This window comes from Salvelinus alpinus, chromosome 30 (assembly GCF_045679555.1).
Source record: "Salvelinus alpinus chromosome 30, SLU_Salpinus.1, whole genome shotgun sequence".
Lineage (NCBI taxonomy): Eukaryota > Metazoa > Chordata > Actinopteri > Salmoniformes > Salmonidae > Salvelinus > Salvelinus alpinus.
In genome coordinates, this window is record NC_092115.1 from 41,986,216 (window position 1) to 42,000,017 (window position 13,802).

General features: G+C 42.3%; 1 pseudogene; it reads right to left on the minus strand.

Moving 5' to 3' along the window:
• Positions 1–2,553: 2,553 nt before the first annotated feature.
• The window catches only part of LOC139560036 (pre-mRNA-processing factor 6-like), a 47,288-nt pseudogene continuing 36,039 nt past the window's right edge, over positions 2,554–13,802 (minus strand).

Genomic DNA, 13,802 nt, shown 5'->3' on the forward strand with positions numbered 1-13,802 from the left:
CCCTTGAATAAGTAGGTGTGTCCAAACCTTTGACTGATACTGTATGTAGCAGAGTTGAAGAAACTGTCTGAGTTTGGAGTTTGGAGAGAACCTAAATGACACGTTACGGGATAGATTCTAGTGTGGACCAAAACATGAATACATTCAGAAATGTTTGTTCACAGAATCAGATCTCACTTTTGAAAAGGCTGTTGAAATTGCTGTAGCTATGGATGCAATTGAGTTGCAACGTAAAATAAATACTGACCTCCTCACAAACTTCCCTGCACAAGTTCACGCAGCAGACAGTGCCCCCGTGTGGCCGGAAAATACAACATGGTCAGAAAGCAGAGGACTGCTGTTTCAAAGACGAAATTTGTCACCAATTCAATAGACGGGGTCATATTCAAAGAGCATGCGGAGCAAAATGCAGTCACAACAGGAAAACTGAGAAAATTAAAGTGTCGTTGAATGCACTAGCAGAGAACAGTGGCAGTGATTCAGATGAACGGTTAATTGGTACAATGGCGTTAAACACAGTGACTTCTCCCAGCAGTAGCATAATATGGGTGACACCAGAAATCGAAGGCAAACCCCTCAAAATGGAGCTGGACACAGGATCTGCAGTGTCTATAATTTCCACGACTGTCTACAATGAGCACTTCAAGGCGATCAAGCTGAAGAACACAAATGTGTTGCTGAAGACCTATTCAGGAGAGAGATTGAGCCCAATGGGGGCGTTGCAGGTCAGACTGAGTTATGGGGCGCAAACACAGCAGTTACGGCTGTATCTGGTGCCTGGAACAGCCCCCCATTATAGCTGAACTGATGTGACTTGAAAATGCTCCACACGTCCTTGCCTAAAGAGAGAGGCACAGACCAAACACATAGACAACATTGTTTTCCGCTGATATGATGGGAGCAGTAAAAGGCTTCACAGCCAAACTCGTACTGAGAGATAATGCATCCCCCAAAAATGATGCAACGCTAGATCTGTTCCATACTCCCTGAGACCAAAGGTGGAAGCGGAAATCGATCGCTTACAGGATACAGGGATCCTGACGAAAGTGGACAGAAGCAACTGGGCAGCACCCATTGTTCCTATTGTAAAGAAAGACGGGTCTGTTAGAATGTGTGGGGACTTCAAGGAAACTGTGAATTCAATGTTGCATGTGGACCAATGTCCCCTGCCACGTCTGGATGACATCTTTGCTGCGCTAGCTGTCGGGAAACACTTCAGTAAAAAAACAAGATAGTCTTCTGTGGACATGAAATCGACCGCAATGGATTGCACAAAACACAGGACAAAATTGATGCAGTGGTACAGGCACCACGACCGCAAAATGTGACAGAAGTGAGATCTTTCACTGGACTGACCAATTACGACAGAAGATTCCTTTCAGCAGCACTCCAGCCTGTCAATCAGCTCCTGCAAAAGAATAGGGCATGGCAGTGGACAGAACATTGTGAAAATTGAGGCAAAACGGCTCATCAAATCTGAACAGGCCCTGATGTTTTACGAACCTGAACTGCCAGTGAAGTTGACTTGTGATGCGTCCCCTTATGGCTTAGGGGCCCTCCTTTCAAACACACTGAAAGATGGGTCAGAGAGGCCAGTGGCCTTTGCATCACAAACATTGAATGATGCACTGGCGCGAGTGTGGGGTGTCAATAAATTCCATGCATACTTATATGGGAAGCGTTTCACGCTGGTTTATGGATCACCAGCTGTTGCTTTCCATTTTGAGTCCGGCAATGACAGGTGACAGTGGTACGCCTTGTTCCTTGGACAGGAAGTGATGGTGCGATACTACAGAAAGGGAGGTAAAAGGACAAGAGGGACCGTACACGCACAAACGGGACACAGAACTTACCAGGTTCAAGTGAGCCCAGACACAATGTGGCGGCGTCATATTAACCAAATGCATTCCATGGAAAACAGCACAACAATCGAGAGAGAACAGGCACAGAGAGCTCCTGAGAGTGACACACGGGGAACTGTAGAGGACGGTGGGGCAGTAAAGAGACCCCAGGCTGAAAGAAGGGAATGTGTGGATGAATGTGCTGCTATAGCAGAAGCTATAATCGAGCTAGCACACACTGAGGATGTGCAGGAGCCTCCAGACAATCCAAGGCGCCACCAGACAGGCTGGACTTATAAACAAACAAACCAAAAACCAAGACTGTTCACGTTCAAATCTAAATAACTACAGCAAGTTCTGGGACATGTTTCAGTTGTGGTTTGGTAAAAGTAACTCTGATTGTATAAGGGAAGGGGTGTTATGTCCTGATGTCCCATTTAAGAACGGAGCACCCTTGGTCATGCACAGTGTTGTTCTATGTTATTCTTGTACTAACTAGCTAGAGTAAATGTGAAGCTCCAGTTCACATACTTGTATTCAGACTCTTTCTTATTATATCCATTAGTAATAGTCCCTGACGTTTCTCATGCTCTGTCTCTTGTCTCTCTGCGGCGGACATAATGCGCAATATCGGAGCATCAAATCACAATATCGAAACACAATACGTATAGAATCGTGAGAACCACAATGCATATTGTATAGGCACCTAAGTATCGTTATAATCGTTTATTGTGAGGTATGGCGTACATCTCGATCAAGCAAATTAAACATTGTTTTACAGAGGATTAAAATATATAGCAGCATTTTCTGGTTCAATGGATGACAGGACATTTCACAATTCCATCAAAATAAAGTTCAACAAAATACCCAGTTTTTCTTCTCCTTTTCCCAACGTGCTTTCACACGCTGTAAACATTGTAAACGTGCAAATATTCTGTACTGCTAGTGAACCATTGTCAACTCTCGTCACGCCAGGCACGCACGTGTGTGTGTCCAAATAGACTGCTACTCTCTACGACTTTAAAAGACGAGAGAACTTGGGGTGTGTGTCCGTGGTTAATGGACAGAGGGACATGGAGTCAGAAACACAGGTCCATACTATATGCACACAGTTTCCGTCTGTCCAGCCTATGCCTCAGAAGGTGTTTTTGATCTTGGAGGCGACCTGTGTGAGGATCTCTCCTATCTTCTTCAGCCAGTGGAGGACATGTTTGGACTCAGCACAACACAGCTCCCGGTGACGCGGCTCAGTGTTCTCACAGTGCGTACGTATTTCCTCCTGCTGCTCCTACAGGGTACAGAGAGAGAGAGTAGAGGTGAGACACGCAAGAACACAGAGCCCGCCAAACACATGCAATTAAACTCAGCACATGCAAGCTCATTCTCATTTTCACACACACGCACACGCACACACACACACACACACACACACACACACACACACACACACACACACACACACACACACACACACACACACACACACACACACATATACACCACCTCTGTGCCGTGTTGCATCTCAAACGTGTAGAAGAGGGCCCAGGCGTCTCCCAGGTCTGGCTCAATCTTCACTGTCTTCAGGAACGACTCTGGCCTTAGTAAGCTTACGCTCGCTCCAGAACAGCCCACACACACACATGTGCTGTGGGCTACTAATCACATTTTGACTAAGATGTTGAGAGAGAAGAGATAGTGTTGTTCTGGTAGAGTGAAAGCAAGGAAGAAGGAGGGAGTTGGTAATAGTAAGGATCAGGGTTGGGGTCAATTCCATTTCCATTCCGGTCAATTCAGTTCCAATTCAAATTCTATTCAATGCTTCTCAATTGGGAAAATGTGGAATTACTTTCTGAATTGACTGGAATTTAACTTCTTATGGCTGGGGGCAGTATTGAGTAGCTTGGATGAATAAGGTGTCCAGAGGTGCCCAGAGTAAATTGTCTGCTCCTCAGTCCCAGTTGCTAAGATATGCATATTATTAGTCTATTTGGATAGAAAACACTCTGAAGTTTCTAAAACTGTTTGAATGATGTTTGTGAGTGTAACAGAACTCATATGGCAGGCAAAAACCTGAGAAATAATCCAACCAGGAAGTGGGAAATCTGAGGTTGGTCGATTTTCAACGCAGCCCCTATTGAAGATACAGTGGTCATGTTGCACTTCCTACGGCTTCCACTAGATGTCAACCATCTTTAGAAACTTGTTTGAGGCTTCTACTGTAAAGGGGGGCTGAATGAGAGGGGAAAGAGTCAGAGGTCTGGCAGAGTGCCAGAAGCTGGCCAAGAGCATTCACATGAGAGGTAGCTCCCGTTCCATTTGCTTTTTCTGAAGACAAAGCAATTCTCCGGTTGGAACATTATTGAAGATTTATGTTAAAAACATCCTCAAGATTGATTCTATACATCGTTTGACAAGTAACTACGGACTGTAACGGAACTTTTTGACATTTCGTCTGCAACTAGTGAACGCGCTTCGTGAGTTTTGATTTGTTTACCAAACGCGCTAACAAAAGTAGCTATTTGGACATAAATGATAGACATTATCGAACAAATCCAACATTTATTGTGGAACTGGGGTGCCTGGGAGTGCATTCTGATGAAGATCATCAAAGGTAAGTGAATATTTATAATGTTATTTCTGACTTCTGTTGACTGCACAATATGGCAGACTGTTTTTGGTCTTGATTAGGCTCTGAGCGCCGACCTCAGATTATTGCATGGTTTGCTTTTTCCGTAAAGCTTTTTTGAAATCTGACACAGCGGTTGCATTAAGGAGAAGTGGATCTAAAATTCCATGTGAAACACTTGTATCTTTGATCAACGTTTATTATGAGTATTTCTGGAAATTGATGTGGCTCTGCAAAATCACCGGATGTTTTTGGAACTACTGAACATAACGCACCAATGTATACTGAGATTTCTGGATATAAATATGAATTTTACCGAACAAAACATACATGTATTGTGTAACATGAAGTCCTATGAGTGTCATCTGATGATCATCAAAGGTTAGTGATTCATTTTATCTCTATTTCTGCTTTTTGTGACTCCTCTCTTTGGCTGGAAAAATGGCTGTGTTTTTCTGTGATTTGGCGGTGACCTAACATAATCGTTTGTGGTGCTTTCGCTGTAAAGCCTTTTTGAAACCGGACACTGTGATGGGATTAACAACAAGATTACCTTTACAATGGTATAAGATACTTGTATGTTTGAGGAATTTTAATTCTGAGATTTCTGTTGTTTGAATTTGGCGCCCTGCACTTTAACTGGCTGTTGTCATATCGATCCTGTTAATGGGATCGCAGCCATAAGAAGTTTTAAATGGAATTGATCCCAACCCTGGTAAGGATAAAGCAAGGAGGAGATTGTACTACTGGAGGATAAGAGCAGAGAGGGGGGTGGAGTTTGACCTACTGAAGGAATGAAAGCAGAGAGAGGGAGAGTTTGATCTACTGAAGGAATGAAAGCAGAGAGAAGGAGATATTGTCCTACTGAAGGAATGAAAGCAGAGAGAGGGAGAGTTTGTCCTACTGAAGGAATGAAAGCAGAGAGAGGGAGAGTTTGTCCTACTGAAGGAATGAAAGCAGAGAGAGGGAGAGTTTGACCTACTGAAGGAATGAAAGCAGAGAGAGTGAGAGTTTGACCTGCTGAAGGAATGAAAGCAGAGAGAGAGAGAGTTTGACCTACTGAAGGAATGAAAGCAGAGAGAGAGAGAGTTTGACCTACGGAAGGAATGAAAGCAGAGAGAGGGAGAGTTTGACCTACTGAAGGAATGAAAGCAGAGAGAGAGAGAGTTTGACCTACTGAAGGAATGAAAGCAGAGAGAGAGAGTTTGACCTACGGAAGGAATGAAAGCAGAGAGAGGGAGAGTTTGACCTACTGAAGGAATGAAAGCAGAGAGAGGGAGAGTTTGACCTACTGAAGGAATGAAAGCAGAGAGAGGGAAAGTTTGTCCTATTGAAGGAATGAAAGCAGAGAGAGGGAGAGTTTGTCCTACTGAAGGAATGAAAGCAGAGAGAGAGAGAGTTTGACCTACTGAAGGAATGAAAGCAGAGAGAGGGAGAGTTTGACCTACTGAAGGAATGAAAGCAGAGAGAGAGAGAGTTTGACCTACTGAAGGAATGAAAGCAGAGAGAGAGAGTTTGACCTACGGAAGGAATGAAAGCAGAGAGAGGGAGAGTTTGACCTACTGAAGGAATGAAAGCAGAGAGAGGGAGAATTTGACCTACTGAAGGAATGAAAGCAGAGAGAGGGAAAGTTTGTCCTACTGAAGGAATGAAAGCAGAGAGAGGGAGAGTTTGTCCTACTGAAAGAATGAAAGCAGAGAGAAGGAGAGTTTGACCTACTGAAGGAATGAAAGCAGAGAGAGGGAGAGTTTGATCTACTGAAGGAATGAAAGCAGAGAGAGGGAGAGTTTGTCCTACTGAGATATGACACCTTTCCCCTTTTGTACTAAGTATAACAGTGAAAAGTAGAGCCAAGAGAAGGGGAGGTTTTGAGAGAGAAAAATAATGTGTGTTGTTCTTGGCAACGTCGAGCAGGATGTGTTCACACTTCTTCAGAACATCAACACTCTTTGTCTTCCTCTGTGGCAGGGCCTCAAAAAACACTGCCTCAGCCCACAATATACCTACCACACACAGAGAGAGAGAGAGAGAGAGAGAAAGAGAGAGAGAGAGAGAGAGAGAGAGAGAGAGAGAGAGAGAGAGAGAGAGAGAGAGAGAGAGAGAGAGAGAGAGAGAGAGAGAGAGAGAGAGAGAGAGAGAGAGAGAGAGAGATGTAAATACAATATGAATAAATACAAACAACTTCAACCTTTTGATATCTGACTAAACTAAACAGAGCAGAGTTAGAGTAAACACAAAGGAATTCTGTTGAAGTTATTGTTCATTATATTCCCTTTATTTACATAACTTTGCTATCCATAATTATTATTTTGGGTTGTCTGCTTACAAAGACTTACATGTTAAAAAATACATTTCAAATTCTCAAACAGTGACCAAGGTCACTTGCATTAATACTGATTGGATCTAGCAGACTAAAATGACAGAGAATTGCTCTCCATAACACACACTCTGCACTCCTGTAGGGCTTGAGCGGGGCTTGGCGATGTTCTTCAGCCATGCCCTGAACTCCAGTCTCACAGACTCCAACCTGACAACACACACATAGTCTGCTTGAATGAGTATGTCTGTGGTTGCCATGGTGCCGTGAGGTCGCCTAAAGCTTAGTGATGAAAAAACAAAATAAATCGATACAGTTACATAGCGGGATCATTTTCTACAATATATCGTATAATGTTGACAATTTCGCAGTAATAATTTTGCGCTGGTTGGATGTACCTGCATAGCTTGTTCTCCATCTTCTTTTTAAATAGGGAGCCAATTTGAGCCAACAACTTATTTCCATGACAGATCCAAAATCATTTTCTAAGGACTCTCTATTGTCTCTCTGTGGCAGACATATGGTAGAGCAATATGTTTCTAACATCCAATCACAATACATGTAGAACCATGAAAATCCCAATACGTCACATCGGCACCTAAGTATCGTGATAATATCGCATCGTGAGGTCCCTGGCAATTACCAGCCCTAGAGCTCTGTAAATATTGTCCATATTTAAGCAATACGGCATGAGTATCCGGGAGGGGGCTGTTCTTGGGCATCCGACTAAGGGCTGTTCTTAGGCCCGAGACGAAGCAAAGGACCGTGGAAACATTCCTTAATTAGGCGAGTAGAGGTGCGTGGGTAAAATCACTCGGGAAGCCGAGCCAGAATAAAAAAAAGACACATTACAACCTATGTGTTGTGATAATTGCGTTGTTTGCTCTATAACCTGTTAGTTCATATGTCTTTCGACTGTGATATACAGTACCAGTCAAAAGTTTGAGCACACCTACTCAATCCAGGCTTTTTCTTTATTATTACACTTGTCTACATTGTAGAATAATAGTGAAGACATCAAAACTATGAAATAACACATGTAGTAACCAAAAAAGTGTTAAATCAAAATATATTTGAGATTTGAGATTCTTCAAAGTAGCCACTCTTTGCCTTGATGACAGCTTTGCACACTCTTGGCATTCTCTCTCCTGGAATGCAATTCAATTATCAGGTGTGCCTTTTTAAAAGTTAATTTGTGGAATTATTTCCTTCTTAATGCATTTGAGCCAATCAATTGTGTTGTGACAAGGTAAGGGTGGTATACAGAAGATAGCCCTATTTGGTAAAAGACCAAGTCCATATTATGGCAAGAACAGCTCAAATAGGCAAAAAGAAACAACAGTCCATCATTACTTTAAGACATAAAGATCAGTCAATATGGAAAATTTCAAGAACTTTGAAACTTTCTTCAAGTGCAGTCGCAAAAACCATCACGCCCTATGATGAAACTGGCTCTCATGAGGACCAACAGAGGAAAGGATGATCCAGAGTTACCTCTGCTGCAGAGGATAAGTTCATTAGAGTTACCAGCCTCAGAAATTGCAGCCCAAATAAATGCTTCACAGAGTTCAAGTAACAGACATGCCTCAACATCAACTGTTCAGAGGAGACTGCGTGAATCAGGCCTTCATAGTCGAATTGCTGCAAAGAAACCACAACTAAAGGACACCAATAAGAAGAAGAGACTTGCTTGGGCCAAGAAACATGAGCAATGGACATTAGATCGGTGGACATCTGTCCTTTGGTTCCAACCGCTGTGTCTTTGTGAGACGCAGAGTAGGTGAACAGATGATCTCTGCATGTGTGGTTCCCACAATGAAGCATGGAGGAGGAGGTGTGATGGTATGGGGGTGCTTTGCTGGTGACACTGTCAATTATTTGTTTAGAATTCAAGGCACACTTAACCAGCATGGGTACCACAGCATTCATCCCATCTGGTTTGCCCTTAGTGGGACTATCATTTGTTTTTCAACAGGACAATGACCCAACTAACACCTCCAGTCTGTGTTAGGGCTATTTGACCAAGGAGAGTGATGGAGTGCTGGATCAGATTACTTGGCCTCCACAATCACCTGACCTCAACCCAACTGAAATGGTTTGGGTTGAGTTTGGCGGCAGAGTGAAGGAAAAGCAGCCAACAAGTGCTCAGGATATGTGGGAACTCCTGCAAGACTGTTGGAAAAGCATTACAGTTTAATTTGGTTAAGAGAATGCCAAGAGTGTGCACTGCTGTCATCAAGGCAAAGGGTGGCTACTTTGAAGAATCTCAAATATATTATATATATTTTCGTCCATTTCGGAAAGGGCCAATTTTAGCCACCAGAGGACAAATACACAACGACATGCAACAATTCAAGTTGTTTCTGTCAATGAAGTATTTCTCTGTGATAGGAGTGAAGCCAAATCCAAACTGGCTTCCCTTTACACTTTTTTTTGGTTCACCAGGACCATGCACAATTGAGCTCACTCAGTTTAGCGCAACGCTGATTGGCTATTATTTTATACTTTTTTTTTATCAAGGGAGGCCAAATGCTTGCTGGCTCCAATGCATTCAATGCTCCAGGCGACAACAATGTCATAGTCTTTATGACCAGACCACATCAGATAGATGGCCTACACATACAGAGACAGATGGGTGCTGTTTCGCTGGCTCGGATGCTTTCTTCGGTGAGATACACTGTATTTAGCCTCGTGCGAATTGAAGGACAATTATGACAACACAGAAAATGACATATTTTCATTATAACATTTATTTGAATGAGTAAAGTAGTTTTATTTCATCCTTCCAGCAGACGATATAGTCCGGGCAAAAGCCAGTTGACAGTTCTCAGGTTCTGAAGTTGCAAGCCAAACAGGCTAGTCTGTAACGTTCCTGACCTGTTTTATGTTGTTTTTGTATGTGTATATGGTCAGGGCGTGAGTTTTGGGTGGGCAGTCTATGTTTTCTGTTTCTATGTTGGTTTTGGTTGCCTGGTATGGCTCTTAATTAGAGGCAGGTGTTTTGCGTTTTCCTCTAATTAAGAGTCATATTTAGGTAGGGTGTTTTCACTGTTTGTTTGTGGGTGATTGTCTCCTGTTTCGTCCATGTCTGTACCATACGGGACTGTTTGGCTGTTCGTTCGGTTTGATGTAGTCTGTTCCTGTCCGTGAGTTCTACGTTTAGTTATGTAAGTTCATGTTCAGGTTTCGTCTACGTCGTTTTCTTGTTTTGTAATTTTGTAAGTGTTTTGTTTTCGTGTTGCCGTCGTATTCAAATAAAGAGATGGCTTATTTCCCTACTGCTGCGTATTGGTCCACTGATCCTTCTCTCCTCTCCTCATCGGAGGAGGAGGACAACAGCCCTTACATAGTCGTTAGTTCTATTGTGTTGTTTTTCCCCTGGTTCTGTTCATTCTATAGTATTTGAAACATTGCTATGCTAAACAAATCATCGGTATGTAGCTAGCTATCAGAGGCAAAATGATGACAAGAGACGAGACAAGAACTTTAATAAATAATGATTTAATAAATAATTTATACTTAACAAAAATATAAACACAACATGTAAAGTGTTAGATCCATTTTTCATACGCTGAAATAAAAGATCCCAGACATTTTCCATACAAACAAAAAAGCTTATTTCTCACAATTGTTTACGTCCCTGTTAGTGAGCATTTATCATTTGCGAAGATAACCCATCCACCTGACAGGTGTGGCATACTGTATCAAGAAGCTGTTTAAACAAGGTGGGGACAATAAGAGGTCACTCTAAAATGTGCAGTTTTGCCACAGATGTCTCAAGTTTTGAGGGAGCATGCAATTGAAATGCTGACTGCGGGAATGTCCAACATAGCTGTTGCCAGAGAATTTAATGTTCATTTCTCTACCATAAGCCGCCTCCAACGTTATTTTAGACAATTTGGCAATACATCGAACCGGTATCACAACTGCACAGTAGTGTAAAGTACTTCAGTAAAAATACTTGAAAGTACTACTTAAGCGCTCCCGAGTGACACAGCAGTCTAAGGAGTATTTCTCCTGTCTTATCCGGTGTGAATTTAAGTATTTTCTCTCTCGCTCTCTCGCTCTCTCGCTCTCTCTCTCTCTCTCTCTCTCTCTCTCTCTCTCTCGACCTGAGCCCTAGGACCATGCCTCAGGTCCACCTGGTCGTGCTGCTGCTCCAATTTCAACTGTTCTGCCTGCGGCTATGGATCCCTGACCTGTTTATTGGATGTACTACCTGTCCCAGACCTGCTGTTTTCAACTCTCTAGAGACAGCAGGAGCAGTAGAGATACTCTGAATGATCGGCTATGAAAAGCCAACTGACATTTCTCCTGGGGTGCTGACTGATTTTTATTATTTGACCCTGCTGGTCATCTATGAACATTTGAACATCTTGGCCATGTTCTGTTATAATCTCCACCCGGCACGGCCAGAAGAGGACTGGCCACCCCTCATAGCCTGGTTCCTCTCTAGGTTTCTTCCTAGATTCTGGACTTTCTAGGGAGTTTTTCCTAGCCACCGTGCTTCAGCTGCATTGCTTGCTGTTTAGGCTGAGTTTCTGTACAGAACTTTGTGACATCAGCTGATGTAAGAAGGGCTTTATAAATACATTTGATTGATTGATGATAAGGCACAGCATCTCAGTGTTACTACAGACCCTGGTTCGATCCCGGGCTGTATCACAACCAGCCGGGATCGGGAGTCTCATAGGGAGGCACACAATTGGCCCAGCGTAGTCCGGGTTAGGGTTTGGCCAGGGTAGGCTGTCATTGTAAAATAAGAATTTGTTCTTAACTGACTTGCCTAGTTAAATTAAAAATACATTAAAAAATAGTTTTGTTTAGTTTTTGTCAACTTTTACTTTACTACATTCCTAAAGAAAATAATGTACTTTTCACTGCATACATTTTCCGTGACACCCAAAAGTATTCATTACATTTTGAATGCTTGGCAGGATAGGAAAATTGTTAAATTCACGCCCTTATTAAGAGAACACCCCTGGTCAACCCTACTGCCTTTGATCTGGCAGACTCAGTTAACACAAATGCTTCATTTGTAAATTATGTCTGGCTATCCGTAAATAAAATTGAAATTATTTGCACTTTTACATTTGATACTTAAGTATAGTGTAGCAATTACATTTACTTTTAATACTTAAGTATATTTAAAATACTACTCAAGTAGTATTTATCTGGTTGACTTTCACTTATGAAGGTATCTTTACTTTTACTCAAGTATGACAATTAGGTATTTTTTCCACCACTGCGACAACAGACCACGTGTAACCAAGCCTGGACCTCCACATCTGGCTTCTTCACCTGGAGGATCGTCTGAGCAGCTGAAATGACAGAAAACTATGTGCATTTTCATTTGTTTTACCGTTGTTTCTAACATTCAGGAGATAGAGGTGCTCAAAGTTGACCCATGTTGCAGTGGTCTGTGAGCTTGAGTGGCTGTGCTAAAGCACTAGCCTATGTCAATCCCCCATAGTACAAAACTTAACCTATGCTATTGGTCAACTGTTCTTCTGTGCAATAAATAAATATTCCAAACATACTCTGGACAGTTTAGCTTAAAATGTTGATAAACTATTATGCTATTTCTTCACATTATAAGCGCAGCAACCAGTTTTGACTGGTACTGTACGTGTGAAATTAGTTTTGACTGGTACTGTATGTGTGAAATTAGTTTTGACTGGTAGTGTATGTGTGAAATTAGTTTTGACTGGTACTGTATGTGTGAAATTAGTTTTGACTGGTACTGTATGTGTGAAATTAGTTTTGACTTCGATTGGACCATTACCATGCACCTGGGGAAAAGATGTGTCAACTATGCACTTTCATAGTGAATGGAGGACGCTTTTCCCGTGGTTCATTTTCACGCCAGCCAAGTAGGCTAAACTCCTGTTAATATTAAGGAAAGTTAATAAATAGGAGGCCCAGTCTATAGAAAGCTGATGGGATCCTCCTCTTTTTACTAGAGGCCATCAAAACTCTGTCTTCTCACGCAAATGTATTGCCTATATAAATGTTGCGCAACATGAGCTCATGGGCTCTCTAGAAGTGTTTGATTAGATTTCCCATTACATTTCCATTGACGTCAGAGTGATTAGAGGGACAATAGAGTGCTATTTTGAACAACAGCCATTGTTAAACTTTTAGCTAATATAAGACAAAGTAAGATTCCAAAAGTAGCCGATGGGCAGAGCTCAAAGAAGTAGGCCAGTGTTTTTGAAAGATGGGCCCAGATTGCAGATTGCCGCATAAAAGAGTGCAGTGAGCAAAGTGAAACTGTGTCATTTGTGGTATATCCAACACAGGTGTGGAGGTTCACCTCCTTGTGAGAATAATCAAAGTAAAACTGCCTGGTTAGCTACACAGGTAGTTCTCTGCAAAGTCAATATGCATGATGAGCTCTTCTCTCCCCAGATTCTCTATTGATTCTCTCAGTTTGTAATATTGGCGTTGAATGTTGTACACGTGTTTCCCCAACTTCTCTTTCAGTCCTTTGTAGAAGTCCTCCAGTCGAATCTGCAGTGTGCCACACACCTTTTCTTTTACTGTCAAATGTACAGTGAACTTCTTCCATGTTTACCTCTTTGTTTGTATTCTCCCTCTCTTCAGCTTTGTTTTTCCACTCAAACCACCAGCATCAAAGACAGATGTTTGAAGCTCTTTTGCTTGGCAAAGGGAGCACTCTGTGTACATGCACTCTTTCTCCAGGTTCTCACAGCACAAAGACTCAGTAAGGTTCTCAATGTTGTTGCCGCTGATCACTTTGTGATACTGCAGTTTGTCCGCCATGAAATGGAGGTTGGCGTGAGTTTTGCAGAGGCATGTGTCCCTATCCTGGACTGTTGGTGTAACGTCCTGACCAGAGTTATTATGTGTTTTGCTTGTTTAGTGTTGGTCAGGACGTGAGCTGGGTGGGAATTCTATGTTGTGTGTCTAGTTTGTCTGTTTCTGTGTCCAGCCTAATATGGTTCTCAATCAGAGGCAGCTGGTAATCGTTGTCCCTGATTGAGAATCATATATA